Genomic DNA, 16,066 nt, shown 5'->3' with positions numbered 1-16,066 from the left:
TCTCTTTGAGCATCCTTCTTTGCCATCACTTCACTTTGCTTTCCCTTGTGCGAGCGTGTAATGCCATTTAATGGAGGGCTCTTCTGGAGGCACCAGAAAACTCAGTAAAGATGCCCCATTTAAAGCTAAGACATTCAAAGATGCGGTTACCCTCTCATCTCCCTCTGTCAATGAAGGTGCAAGGTTTGTTTCAAACTCTAATGGTAGCCCTTGTGGAGAAGGTAAGGACCCTCACTCTGCCTGAGAGTCTATCTCCATTTCCCCTAATGATTTAATGTGTAAAGAAATTAATATGGAAAAAAATAGGCTTAGAGATACAACAATTTTTTTTACAGCTGTAGATGTGGATAAATTTCCTGCACGTAAATTTATTGATGATTGGATAAGAAATGTATGGAACATTAAATTAGGTTATCTGGTCTCATTCTATAGACTCATTCAAAAAAGATTGTTTGTAATTTTCTTTAAAGACCATAAAATGCAAAAACAAGTTCTTAGTAAACAATATTGGTCTGTTGGAAAATGCACATTTCGTGCCCTAGAATGGTCACCAGATGCGGTCAATGAGGAAATACTTGCACTCTCATGCCCTAGATGGGTTTTAATTCAAGATGTGCCTCCACTGTTGTGGAGATTCATACCCCAAATCATGGAACCGATAGGAAAGGCTATTCGGGTTGATAATTCATCCTCGCTTATTCCGCATCTGGATGCTAGAGTTTTGATTTCAATTAACCCTGGTTGTGATTTCCCCAAAACAATTAACATTAACCTAGAATCTGAAGTTGTTATATACCCTATTGAAATCCTTGGTGGGGTGAATGCGTGCTTTCTCTGCAAGAAAGAGGGGCATATTCGCAAGAATTTCCCAATTATTAACAAATCCAAGGGTTTGGATAGACCTTGAAATCAATCCAATAACCCACAACCTATTCATGCAAAGGACATCCCGAACATGGAAAACGTTAATGCCATTAGTAAAAAAATCAATAATATCTTAACTGGAGAAAATTCTAGACCCCAGGAACCTGAAAAAATATTCAATTCAGGTAGCTCTGGAGTTGTCCCCACCCCTCACTCTGCTATCTCAAATGCTCTAAAATAGATAAATGAGAATTCGCAAGATGAGTTTCACATTGTGGGGGAAAACCCTAAGAAAAAAAGGAAAAATGCTCAATAATTAGCCTTGGAAAAAATTAGGGCAAATGGTCCTAATAATTCAACTTATGTGATTAATAAGATGAATATGGATAGCAATTTAACATTGCCTATGGAGGATGATGTACATGAGGTCCCCCCAGAGATGAAATTCTCTAGCCTAGCCTCTAGTGATAATAACCCTGGAGCACAAAACCCTAAGGATAGAGATGGTGTGAGTGGTGAGTTGAGTAGGGGAGGGAGCCGGTCTGGGGTGATGAATAAAGCTTCCCACAGAAGTTCAATAGACATGGATGTTTCATTTGAGATGAATTCATCAAAATACTCTCCATATATCATCGAGATAGAGCCTTCCTCCCTTACTGGATCGACCCCTGACGCGATCTTTGTCATTACCCCGAAGAAGTTTGTAGAATTAGAGGATAGCTGTGTGATTGAGGTTATTGTTGCTGACCCTAAGGTTGGTGAAGCTAACCCCCTATCTAGTGATGTTGTTAATTTAGACCTTCCAGATAGGTTGAAGGCATTGGAGCCTAGTTCTGAGACCCGAGAGACCCCCAGTCAGGGGGACAATAGGAAGGTTTCTGAAGTTGAGAATGAGTATCAAGGTGAAGAGTGCACAGGAGAAGAAGGAGAATGGACAATGGATAATGAAAACCACAAGGCAATTCCTAGAAGAAGAAGGGGTAGACCTCTGGGATCCAAAAATAGGGATGCCAATACCAGAAGGAATAATGAGGAGAGGAAAGATCTCTCGAGATGCTTTAACAAGTTTAAAGCATCCAAAGAGTAAAAATAATACATCGTGTTAAGATGAAGTGCATCTCTTAGAACATTAGGGGTTTGGAATCTCCAGATAGGAAACAGATTGTCAGAAAGTTTGTCAATCAACATAGGAACGTAGATTTTATTATGTTTCAAGAACTCAAGGCCGTCAAGTTGACCCTGGAAGTCAACCTAGAATTTATATGGAAAGACTATCAAGGTTTCCTCAAAGCATGACAGAGGTAGAGGAGGTGTTGGAATACTTATTAACCCAAAATAGAAGGAGCACATAGTGAACCAAGGATGCTCGCCGTGTAACAGAAAGGTTTGGGTGTCCTTAGAGGATAATGGAATCAGATTTGGAATTTGTTCTGTCTATGCCTCCAATGACTACAGAGAGAGAACTAAATTGTGGGATTGGATCGCTGCACTACCGGATATTCCTTGGATTTTAGGGGTTGACTTTAATATGGTTGAAACTCAGGAAGATAAAAGTGGAGGTATCCCTATGGAATGGAAAGGGATGGAGAAACTACATTGGGAGAGAATGAAAAGCCAAAAGAAACTGATCGACCCCTTGTTCTGCAATAAGAAAGATAACTCCAAAATTTGGTACACTTGGTGCAATTATCAAAGAGGTAAGCATAGGATCTATTGTAGACTAGATAGATTCTATATTAACAAAGAGCAATTCTCCTTTGACCTTGGCAAGAATGGCAATCCCGTGATAGTTTATCCGACCACACTTTTAGACCACCATCCTATCATCTCACAGGTTAGGCTTAGAGACTACCCCGAGGGCCAAGGAACTCCCAAGGATAAATTCTTTTTAAATTCCAACCTTCTAAAAGACTCGGATGTGTTGAGTGAAATCAAGATTGTCAGGATGTTTAACAAAAGTAATAGATTGTTGAACTCTAGTGTGGACAGATGGAACCAGAATGTTGATAGTTGGCAGGTGCTGCTTCAAACCATAGGGCAAAAGAAAGCTAGGGATTATAGGTGAAAAGAGAGAACACTATTTGACAACCTTCACTTATGTGAGGCTGAGATCCAATACAATCCTTGCAATATTGAAATTTCTCAAAAGATAGCCCTGGCTAGGGATATCCTCAGAAAACATCAATAGACCAAGACCAGAGGGGCCATGATCAGGGCTCGAGCTCATTGGATGCAATTTGGGGATAAAGGATCCAAGTTCTTCTTCAATATGCTGAAACAAAAATAGTGTAGAGAACAAATTGATAGGATTTGGTTATAAAACAAAGAAATAAAGGATCTTGAGGGTATCAAGGAGGCATTCTTCCAATTTTACAAAGGTCTCTTCACATCTGAAGATTCCACTAATTCCTGGGAGGCAAGAGAAAAATGCAAAAGGATTATCCCCTCCAAGATTTCAATGGAGGATGCACAGTCATTAAGGGAGCCCATCACTGTGCAAGAACTAAAAGGTGCCATTAAAAGCCTGAATAATGACAAATCTCCGGGCCCGAATGGTCTAACGGTAGAGTTCTAGAAAGCTAATGAGGATTGGGTGTGTCAAGACCTGTATGAGCTTTATTCTTAGGCCTTTGTCATTGGTTCTTTAGGGGAAGGAATTAATAGTGGGATTATCAAATTACTTCCCAAGGATGGAGACAAGTCTCTTATAAAAAAATGGAGATCGATAACACTTCTTAATGTATCTTACAAAATATTGGCCAAGACACTTGCGATCAGATTGGAGAATATACTTCCTAAGTTCATTTGTTCCACACAAACAGGCTTTATCAAAGGAATATATATCCTAGAAAATCTAATTACTAGTTGGGAAGCCATGGAATGGGTGAGGACTTCAGGATAGACCACAACCATGTTTCTCCTAGACTTCGAGAAAGCATACGACAGGGTAGAATGGGGGTTCATTCTGATGATGTTAGAATCATTTGGTTTTCCATCAGAATTCTGTAAATGGGTGATGGTTTTACTCAAAGATGCTTTAGCCCAGGTGGAAGTTAACGGGTCCCTGTCATAGAACATTACTCTAGGCAGATCTATTAGACAAGGCCGTCAGCCCCTGCTCTCTTCGTTATTGCAACTGATGCTCTGATTTACATTCTAAGAGGTTCTACTATCTCTCCTAAAGTTCAAGGGGTCCAACTTTTGAATGGTGAGGAACTGATCAATGCACAATTTACTGATGACACGACACTCTTTATAGAAACCGGCAAACAAAATATGGAGGCCCTGGAAGGAAAAATCAAATTCCTAGGAGAAATATCAAGGGCTAAAATCTCACAGAGCAAGTCTACCATGCTTGGATGGGAGGAGTAGCCTCCTGAGTGGCTACAACAGTTTGGGATCCAATGGGGAGGACCCAATAAAATAGTCAAATACCTAGGAATTCCGTTTGCCATATCCCCATCCCTCAAAGAGATGTGGCATTGGGTTAGAAGCAAGATAGACAAAAAGATTAACAAGTGGGATAATAGGTATCTCTCACTCATCAGAAGAGTGCAGGTGTGTCAAAAAGTTCTCTCCTCATACAACATCTAGTACTCCTCAATATAGATGTTCCCCAATTACCATATCCTAGAGATACAGAAAACCATTAGGAACTTCCTGTTGTCTGATGGAAAAGGTAAAAAGAAGATGCATTCTGTGAAATGGGAATGGTGTCATAAGGACAAGATTCTGGGAGGGATAGGACTAAAAGACTTGAGAATCCAAGGAATTGCTCTTGTAGTAAAATGGATATTCTAGGCACTAGATGGGAATGGACCTTGGAAGGTTCTGGTTAGGAATAACATTTTGAAGGCTGTACCAAAAAAGGCCAAATCTTGGAAATCCCTACCTTTCTGTGACCTTGTGGCTGGAGACTTTGAGGTCTCAGTACAAGGGTCAAATGTCTTCAAGTCTATCTGGAAGGCCTAGGATAGTATTAAGCCCTTCATCAACAATAATAGAGTTAGCAACAATAAGCTAATCCATGGAGGTAGATCCATTTGGTGGAACCTCTTGCACTCCTCCAAACCACTGGCTCTTACGCAGGGGTGCTCTACTAAAGCATGGGTGGCAAAAGCCATTTGCTTCTTAAAAGACATTATTAAGGATGATAGGTTGCTGGACTGGGATACTCTCAAAGTTAGATTCAACCTTCAAAGCTCCCATAAACGAACGTATAATATGGTGGAAAAAGCTTACGAGAAACTTACTTGCCCAAAAAATGCAAGAATGATATTGATTGTTGTAAGGAACTTTTGTGGAATAATACCATCTCTATTTCTAATATTAAAGCTAGCATTATATATAAGACATTAACATATGATGAAGCAATAATTTCCCATGTTAATAAATTGTGGTTTGCAGATTTTTCAGTTAAACAATGGCAGAAGGTTTTTACTAGACTATGGAGTAGCCCTGTTGTTCCCAAAGAGAAGTGTTTTAAATGGCTTGTGATTATTAATAGGTTGCCACTTAGAAAAGATCATAACAACTGTTATATTTGTAATATTTGCAGGGTTCCTGAATCAGTTAGACATATTTTTTTTGAATGTAGCATTGCTAAAGAAATCTGGTTATTGTTTGGTATTGCTATTCCTAACCAATTTACTATGTTTGATGTTATAATCTAGTATATTAAGGGTCTGAAAAAAGACACTAACCTCTTTTGGTATGTTCTTACTTCTGAGATTTTATGGTACATTTGGAAAATAAGAAATGAAGATAAGTTTCAGGGCTTAGGTAGGGCCCTTACTAAGTCTTTTTGTGGACTCACCCTTCACCGAATTCTCTTGCAGGTATCAGTAATGATGAATATAGAAAATAACAAATTATTCAGGTTCATAAAAGATGGAAACACAAGGATGTTCCTTCACGAGATGGAAAATGGATACAAATGGAGGAAGGCAATCAGAAGAAAGCAAGATGTAGACCTGGCTTTGGAGTCCTTGGGAGTAGAGGTTTCTAGAGCGAGAGACCCTGTTAAAGACCAGATACAGATGCTCACAGAACTTCTTGATGGAAAACAAGTCATCTAGATGGAGGGCCCCAAGGGATGGACTACGTGGATTGATGCATCGCAGGAACAGATTCTGTATGGATAATCGCCTGGCAACTTTGAAGATAGTAGTTTTGTTTTGTATAAAATATTATAGTCTCATGTTCTAGAAAAAGGTATTCCTCCATGTATATATCACAGTAGACAATCTGGGTATTGTTTTGTAAATGTGGATTGGGGATCCAATTAGACATTCGGGGCAACCTTTTTGTAACATTGTTATTTACTTATATGCAATATAAAAAAAAGCATAATCCTATCCCTCTCCATTAGTGTTCAGTTCATCCTCTTCACAACTTGATTTTTTTGTGGGATGTATGGAGTTGTCTTGCATCTCTCAATCCCATGGTCTTTACAAAACCTATCAAACTCTGCTAAATAAAACTCACTGCCATTATCAGACCTCAAATACTTTCTTTTTCTACCAGTATGGTTTTCAACCAAGGATTTGAATTCCTTAGATTGACTAAAAAAATTAGATATCGAAGGAACATTAACAAGACAAACATATCTCAATGAATATAATCCAAAACCCCAGAAGGCTTATGAGAATTGGAATAAAAAGAGACACGATGTTGTTTACCATAAATAAAATATTTGCAAAAATCAAACTCGAGATTAAAATCATCAAGACCTTCAACAAGGCTCTTATTTTTTAGGGCTCTAAGACCCTTCTCACCAATGTGACCAAGTATCTAGTGCCATAACATTGTCTGGCCAGATGGGAGCTTCATTTCTAAAGCATTTGCACCTTTAGGTACCCAGAAAGCATGAACATCAAATGTTGAAACATCAATATTCTTTTCTATTTGATTTGATGATGAGGATGAAGAATCAAAAGGCCTCTTCTTGGACTTCATAGAATCACTATTACCCTAAAATGTACATGCATCCAACTTATACAAGGTGTCAATTTGAACACCCTTAACAAGCTCCATATAGCATCTTGTCATCTTGCATCCACCTTGCGAGAAAACAACCTACACACCCACATCACTCAGATTACTAACTAAAAGTAAGTTCCATGCCAAACTAGGGATATGCGATACACCATCAATCCCCTTCACTCTACCATTAGGAAATCAGATCTTAAGTCTTCCATGAACAACAACCTTCAAGTGGGATTCATCACCTAGATATATCTTCCCTCCATTAAATTCTTCGTACTTCAAAAACCAATCTCTATGAGAGGTCATGTTGAAAGAGGCAACTGAATCTATCAACTACACATCTTTCAATGCGCATGTTTCCTTTTTTCCTTCTTCTTTCTTCTCCTCCTTACACTCTTTTTGAAAATGACTAGATTTGTCATAGTTTCAACATTTTTCCTTGGAATTTTTACTAGGAGACTTAGATCTCCTTGGAGACTTGGATTTACCCTTCCTGTCCTTTTTCTTGCCTTTCTATATGGCTCTACCACAAGAAACTAGGGTCTCCTTAGCCATCTCAGAAGATTTCCTTTGCATATTTTCAAACAACAATGAAGAAACCACATCATCCATCTTGAAAGTGGTTGTTGTGCTTCCATTGGCCATCATAAGGTGATCCCATGAGTTTAAAAAAGAACATAATAGAAGCATAATTGTGATCATCAATCTTGTCATAAACATAATTTAGTCGAGCAACCAACACATTGAATGCATTAATCATGTGATCTGCAATGGACCCTTCTTCATCCATCCTTAGAGAATAAATATCACCAAGGTTTTTCCAAAGTGGATTTGTAGCCTTCTCCTCATGGACATTCAGGAGCACTAAATCAGCTAGACAAAGTCTTATCAAACCCTTGGCTTTTGACCCATTTTATTCCATTCATCTTGTAGTGTATTTACAGGTTTTATCTTTTGGAATTAAGGAACACTAAGAGGGGGGGTGAATCATTTTTCTGCAATCTTTAACTTTGTTAAATTGATCACTTAACCACATAGCACATATGAAGAAATGAAAGATGCATAAACGTAAAGAAAATATTCACAACACCACAACACCAACATTTTTTACATGGAAACTCGATTGAAGAAAAAACAATGGTGGGATTGAGACCCACAATATTAATATACTCTATTAGAAGAATATAAATAATACATAGGGGAATGCACACACATTCATGCACACTTCCTATAGCTCAATGCTCAAATTACAATAAGGGATAGAACCTCAAAAGGCTCATTGCCTTACAAATCTACTACAATAGATATCTAAAGTGTTTGAATTAATAAATGGCATCTACAAATGGTAGAAAATGGTTCTACTTAAGCTCATATATCAAACTACACATTTTGCAGCTCACACTGCTCTAATATGTGTTTCTCCTATAGTCCAGAGCACCAATCTTCCACCCATGTAGAAGGAACTGCGCAAATTTGATTACCAACACTCATTGCATAAAGTTATTGATATCAAAAATGACACTGCCAATCGCTCTTATATATCTACAACATAAAATTAGATCTTCTACATGTCAGCACAAAAATGCATAACACACAAATGGAATGTGTAATACCAAGTTGGCTCACTCCAAACTCCAATGCACATGCAGACTAAAACAATGTTGGCTAAGATATAGTATGAACCTAAATCACGACCGTAAACATGAAACACCTCCAAGAATTACGCCTCGAACATTTGCAATACACCACAGCCAACATGAATGTCACATAACACGAGTAATACCATTAGACCAAGAAAAACATCATTAACACAGACCACCAACCAAAATAGAACACAATCTGGAAACATCCACAAGCATCATGAATTACAACAACAACAACTACAACATCACTATTACTAGAATATACATCATCTTTAAATCAAACCTCAAGAACACTAACTCAATTGACTGTCAAACTGAAAGATACGCTTGCGAACATCCAAATCATGAACCATCTGAATTGAAGACACACCAAAAAAACCCAAACACTCTGCCAAATCCACAAACAAATATTGCAATCTCAGAGCAACATTGAATAATGAAAAACCAATCACAATATTGAATTACGTAACTTGATGAAATCACCATGCGGACCACTGAAACTTCTGCTGAACCAACTAGAGATACTTATCTTAAAATCCTTTAATTCATAGCAACTCATCTAGAACACATTGGTCGAACCAACTTACTTAATATAACTGCAACACTGAAACACATAGAGGAATATGTTGACATCAATGACAAAACATTGTTCTAGCAAACTTCTCAACAATATCCAACATTTTCAAAGAAACCACAACCCATAGATCGCTATCCATGAGCATGTCCTCCATTTTGAGTTTCCACAACTCAAAATTGCTACCATTAAATGTATCCATCTCCATTCGACTAGATGTGCTTTCCATATCAAACCTACAACAAAAGTTATGAAATCTTCCTCTGCAAAGCTACCACTAAAACTAGATCAACACAAAAAACCTGTCTATCCAACAACAAGAACAAAACTATCCAGACTCGGATACTAATTGAAAGGAAGAGAAAGTGCAAAATAACACTTTCAAATGCTAAATCTAGCAAGAGAGATGATGAAAAAAAATTATTACAAATTCTTAAACTATTTTAGATTAGATAAACACATACAAAATTAAATTAAAACAAATAAAACCATAAAACCAAATATACTGTGAAAACCGTTTAGAGAAAAAAACCACACTCCAAAAGCCATACTCAATTGTATTATTGGAAAAACCAATAGTTACAATACAATGTCTAGAGCCCATACTCTTTAGGAGTAAATACAACAACAAAGAATTCTAGAGAATACTAGGCACATAAAAGCTTCTTAAAAGATATCCAACCTATCATACAAAATACACAAAGAAGTCACATATTTATAAAGTTTAACACAAGTGGACACCCATGGTTTCCAAAACCAACTCCAATGCCAAAGAGGTATGTGGTGTCATAAAGAACAACTTGTTAAACCCATGACAAGTTGCACATAGAAACTTCCAATCCAACAATGAATGATTACTCCATAACGGTCACCATGCCATATGCAACACCTACCTCATGCCACTTGTCAAAAGTTAACTCCATCATAAATACCAATTGCCAAATAATTACTCTCCATGACTCTTCCACTGAACTAGTAACCATAATAAAAACTCTCATAGTTCCTAATTTTAGGACTTCCAAAGTGGGTGCAATGAAATAAATAGATAATAACATAAACATGTTTTGAATTTAAGGTTGAGACACCTTAATCCCAACATCACCGACCTACAACAATAAATTTATGATTTCCAGTGGTCCAAAAGTGGGTAATCTCAATGCACTTTATCACACACTTTTCCAATGGTTTACATGGCCTTTTAATATACTTTTCCTTTGATGCAAAGCCAAAATAACCTTTCATAAATCATAATAATTCCAACTAAAGATCTCTATTAACCTACGAACACTCATTCACTAATTCACACAACTAGACACATATAAATCACCTTAAACTTTATCAATAAATAAATCAATCACACATATAAGTACCACTAGAATTACAAATTAAACTAGTTAATATAGTGAAGCATGTCCTCTTTGCCTAATCATAGATTGTCAACTATTTGCTAAACATATTATTTACCATAAATTATTATCTTTCTAGACACAATGCAAATATGTCATAAACCCTTATAATGCCCCTACACCATTTTCTTTATTTAATTATTATTTATAATATATAAAGTATAGATTTGTAAACCTTTGATTCAAAACGATATTATTTTTATTTTATTTTTTTAATGGAGGTCCAGACTTGCGAGCATGGCGGCCTAGCAAGGGCATGAGCCTATAGGTTGAAACCTCTTTGGTTAAGACCCAAGGACTGAGGGGTATGTACTCCATCAAATTTGCTCAGGGTACTATCCCAGCCTCATTCCTTATGATGTTAGAGCCTTTGCACTTGGAAAGACTTGATCCCTAGTGGACTCATTTGGAACCATTCAAATTCACCAATAGAACAAGAGCCCATTAACAAAACAATATTATTCAGAAATCAAGATACATCATTGATTATATTTTTTTATATTTATTAATTAAATTAAAAATAAAATATAACTCTATTTTAATTTTCAATTTACTTAAATAAATTTTAAAAAATACAGTGAATAATACAATTTCATCCCTGAATAGAGGTGCTGCTCAGCTGTCCCTATATTCAATCTTTAAAAACTCAAGCAAAATGCATGTGATACGAAAGGGCGGATATAAAACAACAACATATACGAAGTTGAGATACCATAAAAGTATAGATTAAAGTAGAAAAGACAAAAAATTATAAAATAAACCTTAAAACAACTGTAAGGAAGCTATCATCACATGGGGTGATGCTCAACATAAGGAATAAGAAATGGTTGTGACATATTTAAACATTATAGAAAAAGAATCTTTCGAAAAATGATAGAGCAAATGGTCAAACGAGATACTAGTAACACAAGAGAACCCATATAAATCGACATGGCATAAAAGTTAAGATGGCATAAAAGTTGAGACAAAAAAAAGAGGACCCATATAAAGCAAAGTTGAGATGGCGTAAAAGTTAAGACAAAAAAAATTATAAAATAAATCTAAAAATAAGTTTACCATCATCACATTGGGTGGTGCACTAGGTCAAGGATGATTATAGAGCAGATAAACCAGGAGGTTTCACTTGTCCTTAACTTCAAAAAGGACTTTGAATGGCTGAACAAGAGGCTCACAAATGTAAGAGGCTACCTCGGACATGCAGATGCACATAGTGCAAACAATGAGTTAGTGAAAAGCTGGCTGCTGGATGTTACAGATATTGCTTGGGATGCAAAGGACATACTGGATGAATGTGTTGTTTCAATCTAAAGGTACTAATAATGAAATCCCCTAGTCCTATTGTGTCTGTGCTTTTAGTTATTCTCAAGTAGTCTTTCGCTATAAAATGACACGTCGGATTAAGGATGTGAAAGATAGGATTAGATCCATCATGGAAGATGCAGTGGAGCTGAAGCTTGTTAGGGATGTGATTCATCCAGAGCAACCCACCACAAGTACATCGTAGACTGTAGACTTTAGAGGGTCAAGTGTAATAGAGCGGGCTTCACAGTCAGTGGCTATTGAATCAAAGGTTGAAGAAGTCCTTAGCCTACTAAATAACCATTCCGCTCCTGTCATTGCCGTCATTGGTATGGGTAGCGTTGGGAAGACATTTCTGATGCAAAATGTTCTCAATAGAATAAAGGATAAGTTCGAGAAATCGATTTGGCTTTCTATTTCTCAGACTTACTCTTTGAGAAACTAGCAAGTTGACATGGCCTGGCAAATAAAGTTGCAAGCTGGCGAGAATTCAAAAATAAAGTCACAAGCTAACATGGTCATTAATGGACAGATAAGTAAGGTGCAGGCAGCATAGTGGATTCATTCTTGTTTAACAAATAGAATCTCTCTCATTGTGCTGGATGATGTGTGGAGGACAACTGGAGAAGATGATTTGATATCTGCACTTGGCCTTCCAACTATGGAGGATAGCCATTGCAAAATTGTGGTGACAACACGAAGCAGACATCTAAGCAGCAACATGAATGCCCATGTTTATGAGGTGCACCCTTTGTCATAACAAGACATCTGGGAGCTCTTTTGCCTTCCCCGACTCCCAAAAAAATCAACCACCACAACAACTTGTAGGGTGTTATCACTGTTTAAGAAATGGGTTTTCTTTTCCCATGATTGGCTGTTTTTTGAAATTTTGAGTCAGGTATGCTATTAGTCGCTTCAAAATCTGTTCTTGGTCTTTAAGGGTTTAGGGTTTATGTTTTAATCGCTCAAAAGTCTAATAAAAAACCCTCTGGTTTCTATTTCTGTGTTACTTTATTCACTTAAGTAATAGGTCTACAAGTCATGTTAAGTGTTCCCCCCCTTGTTACTTGCCTAGGAGATCGTTAAATAATTGTAAAAATTTATGCCTTATGCCTTTTCCTAATGTCTGTCGGACCCAGTAAGTATCGTGCAATTCTCAGATAGATCTATGCCTTTCGCTGTTTTGTTAGGTGAAATTGCTCGTGGGTTAAGCTATGTGAAATAGCAAAAGGAAAAAGCAAGATCGATCGCATGTAATGTGACTAGCTTAACGAGGCTTCATCTCATTTTGGATCCAATGGCTCGCGTTGATTCGCAGCCGGAAACAACAAGTAAGTTACCTTTCACGAAATGGTGAAAAGGTTTGGTGGGACCCAGCGGTGAAGATTTCTCCCTCGGTTAAAAGGCGATCAAGTTCAATAAACATCAACGGCTCACGTTGTTTCATAGCTCAGAGATGCTTGCAGTTTAAGCTATGCGAAATAGAGAAAGGTTTTTAGGTGCGGACAAAAGAGATTCCTAAAAGGGCATAACAGACGGACAAGTTTTTGAAGATCTAACAGCTCGCATATTTTCACGAAGGTAAGATGCAAGTAGTTTAAAGCCTGCGAAATGGTGAAAGAGCCAGTGGGCCCGAAGGACAGGCAAGGCATAAAGGTAAAGGCTGGTCAACTCTTTTTTGATCCAATGTCTCCCATGGTTTCATGGCTCCAAACCAACTAGAGATTAATGTTTGCGAAGTCGCAAAAGACAAACTCAAGTCACATGAAGGTGTGATGTGGCATGACAGCTGCTCATTTTGTGGGGCTCGATGGTGATGTGTTGAATGACACATGGTTTTAAAAAGGGTGATTGAGGGCCCGCCAAGGTGTAACCGGCGGTTATGTATGAATAGAAAAGTAAGACACGTGGCTGACTCAGAACTGAACCTGAAAGGTTTTCCAGGGCTAATAGCCCAAAGCCACTTGGCACTTGTTAATCAAAGAACAGGTGGGGTAAGCAGTATCCGGATAAAAGGCCCTTTTAAAGGGTGTTCATCTTAAGATCAATCTAACGCTTCTCACTATTTCATGGCCCAAAGTTGCAAGCTGGTTAAGCTATGTGAAATAGTGAAAACCGTTAGCCGTCAAGATAAGGTGTAGTTAGTCTAAAGGGTTGAGGGTCCCAGTAAGAGTTAAAGGCCGGATGGTTAGATCTCCATCTAACGCTTGGCATCGCTTCGCAAAAGAAAAATGATGGGGGGTTAAAGCTTGTGAAATGGAGAAAGAGAGGTAGGGCCCGATGCTAAGGCAAAGAGGTTAAGACAGTGTAAATACCGATCAAGTATCATCTGATCGGATGGCTGGCGCGGTTTCGCTAGGTTAAAGTGCACGTTTGTTACTGTCTGCAAAATAGCGAAAGGATTTTTAGCTTGTTACCGGACAAAGAAAAGTAAATGGTAAAGGCAGTGCAAGTTTGTTATGATCTGATGGCCAGTGCAGTTTCGCTATGATAAAGTGCAAGGATGTTATGCTTCGCGAAATGGCGAAAGAGCGAAAAGGAAAATACATTGGTGCATTATGACCCGTTGGAGTGAAATTTTTGAATTCTTCTATGAATTCAATTTTGAAGGGATGGTCGAAGCATGCGGTATCAATGATGCAGTTAAGAGCCCGACTACCGTATATGATCCCGCATCAATTGAATGAAGGCATAATTCTGAAGAATTTTTGCAGAGAAGATTTCTTCAAGTGCAGAATAGAATTTTTCAAGCCAAGAACAGGTTCTTTTGTACTCTTGTTTAGCAATTACTTGACAATTTGTTTAAATTGAGGTTTTGATCTATTATAGAACTATTATGGTTAATCGTTAAGTTGCTTGCATAATTTTTTAACGATGGCACCTAAAAGGGAGTTTTCTGAAAATGTTAACTACCAAGAGAGGGCAATCTAAGATGATTTTCTAGAATAGTTGACCTTGTCAACTAATGTGGCAGACAAGGTAAGAGTTAGTGCCAAGAGCTCCTCGTCTGAAGGTAGGAGAAGGATTGTACAATAAAGGCAATTGGCTGAGAGACCCGCAGATAGGATTGTCTGGGTTGGGTTTGTTTAAAGTTGGATTTGGTATGAGACATTCCCTAGCCCTACTGAACAACATTTGGGAATTGGATGTAGGTAAACTTGTAGTTCCTGGAGTGTTCATGGATGTGGACCTTCTAACTCAGGTTGCACAAAATTATGACCCAATTACAAAGAGTGTTAAAGACATCAATGGAAAAACCCTCATTGAGATTAATGATGAGGAGTTTAGAAATGCATTCGGGCTTAGTGAAATGTCCAACTATTTGGAACCCATCAATTTTAAGTCACTAGCTCAGGTTTACAATGCATAGAGGAACCACCTTAGGAGTGGGCCTCTTAAAGAATTCTTTGTGAAGATAGGTGGATTAACAGTTGTAGGATCCAATACTGTAGAGCCGTTCTCTTTAAATCTGTTCACCCTTAGAGCCAAGGGATTATACTCGTCACTCTATCAAATTTTAGGAGAGGATGCTGAAGCAAACATGCCAACTCATTATATGTTAATGATTGCTCAAATTTTGAATCCTTCTTTGGCAGTGACCTTTGATTATGCCTCTTACATTACTGACGCCATCCATGAAGGTTTAATAGGGATAAAGAATGGGAAAGTGGATAGGCCTTTTGGATGGTATTCTCTCCTCATGCACTTATTTTTATTCAAGGGTGGTGACTATTTTGCAAATGGAATGGATCTTGTTAAAGAGAAAGATGGAGAGAAGATGTCGGTTTAGTTATGGAGTACAGTGCTGTCATGGGACAGAGAAGATGCTAGCTACTTGAGATTTGACAAGTGCTTTTCATCCAAGATTAGGACTCTTATTTGTTCAGAAAATCCAAGAGTCCCTAAGGTTCTTTCGGAATTCATTAGCCCAAAAAAGTTTGCTGAGAATATTAAAATTGTCCACAATTTGGGTGATATGTATTTGTACCTCATCTTCACAGTTTTCAAAGTGTATGGTTTCAAAGGCACTCCATTTTTGTTGCCCTATCAAGTCCCTCTCAAAGTGGGAATTGTTGAAGTACTCAGGCAGATTGGTAGTGTGTAGGAGGCATAGCTAACAAGTAGAGGTAAAGGGACAATTTTCCTTACAATAACCATAGCTCTCCAATTTGTGATAACTAAAGGAGGATGGAAGTGTTTTGAAGATTTCCTTCAACCCTACCATTTATCAACTGCAGTATCGAGGTGTGCCGACCTTGAAGACTGCTCCAACGACATGATCAGAAAGAGGG

This window comes from Cryptomeria japonica, chromosome 4 (assembly GCF_030272615.1).
Source record: "Cryptomeria japonica chromosome 4, Sugi_1.0, whole genome shotgun sequence".
NCBI classification, from domain to species: Eukaryota; Viridiplantae; Streptophyta; class Pinopsida; order Cupressales; family Cupressaceae; genus Cryptomeria; species Cryptomeria japonica.
The sequence above is the reverse complement of the archived record's forward strand: the minus strand, read 5'-3'. Positions refer to the sequence as shown.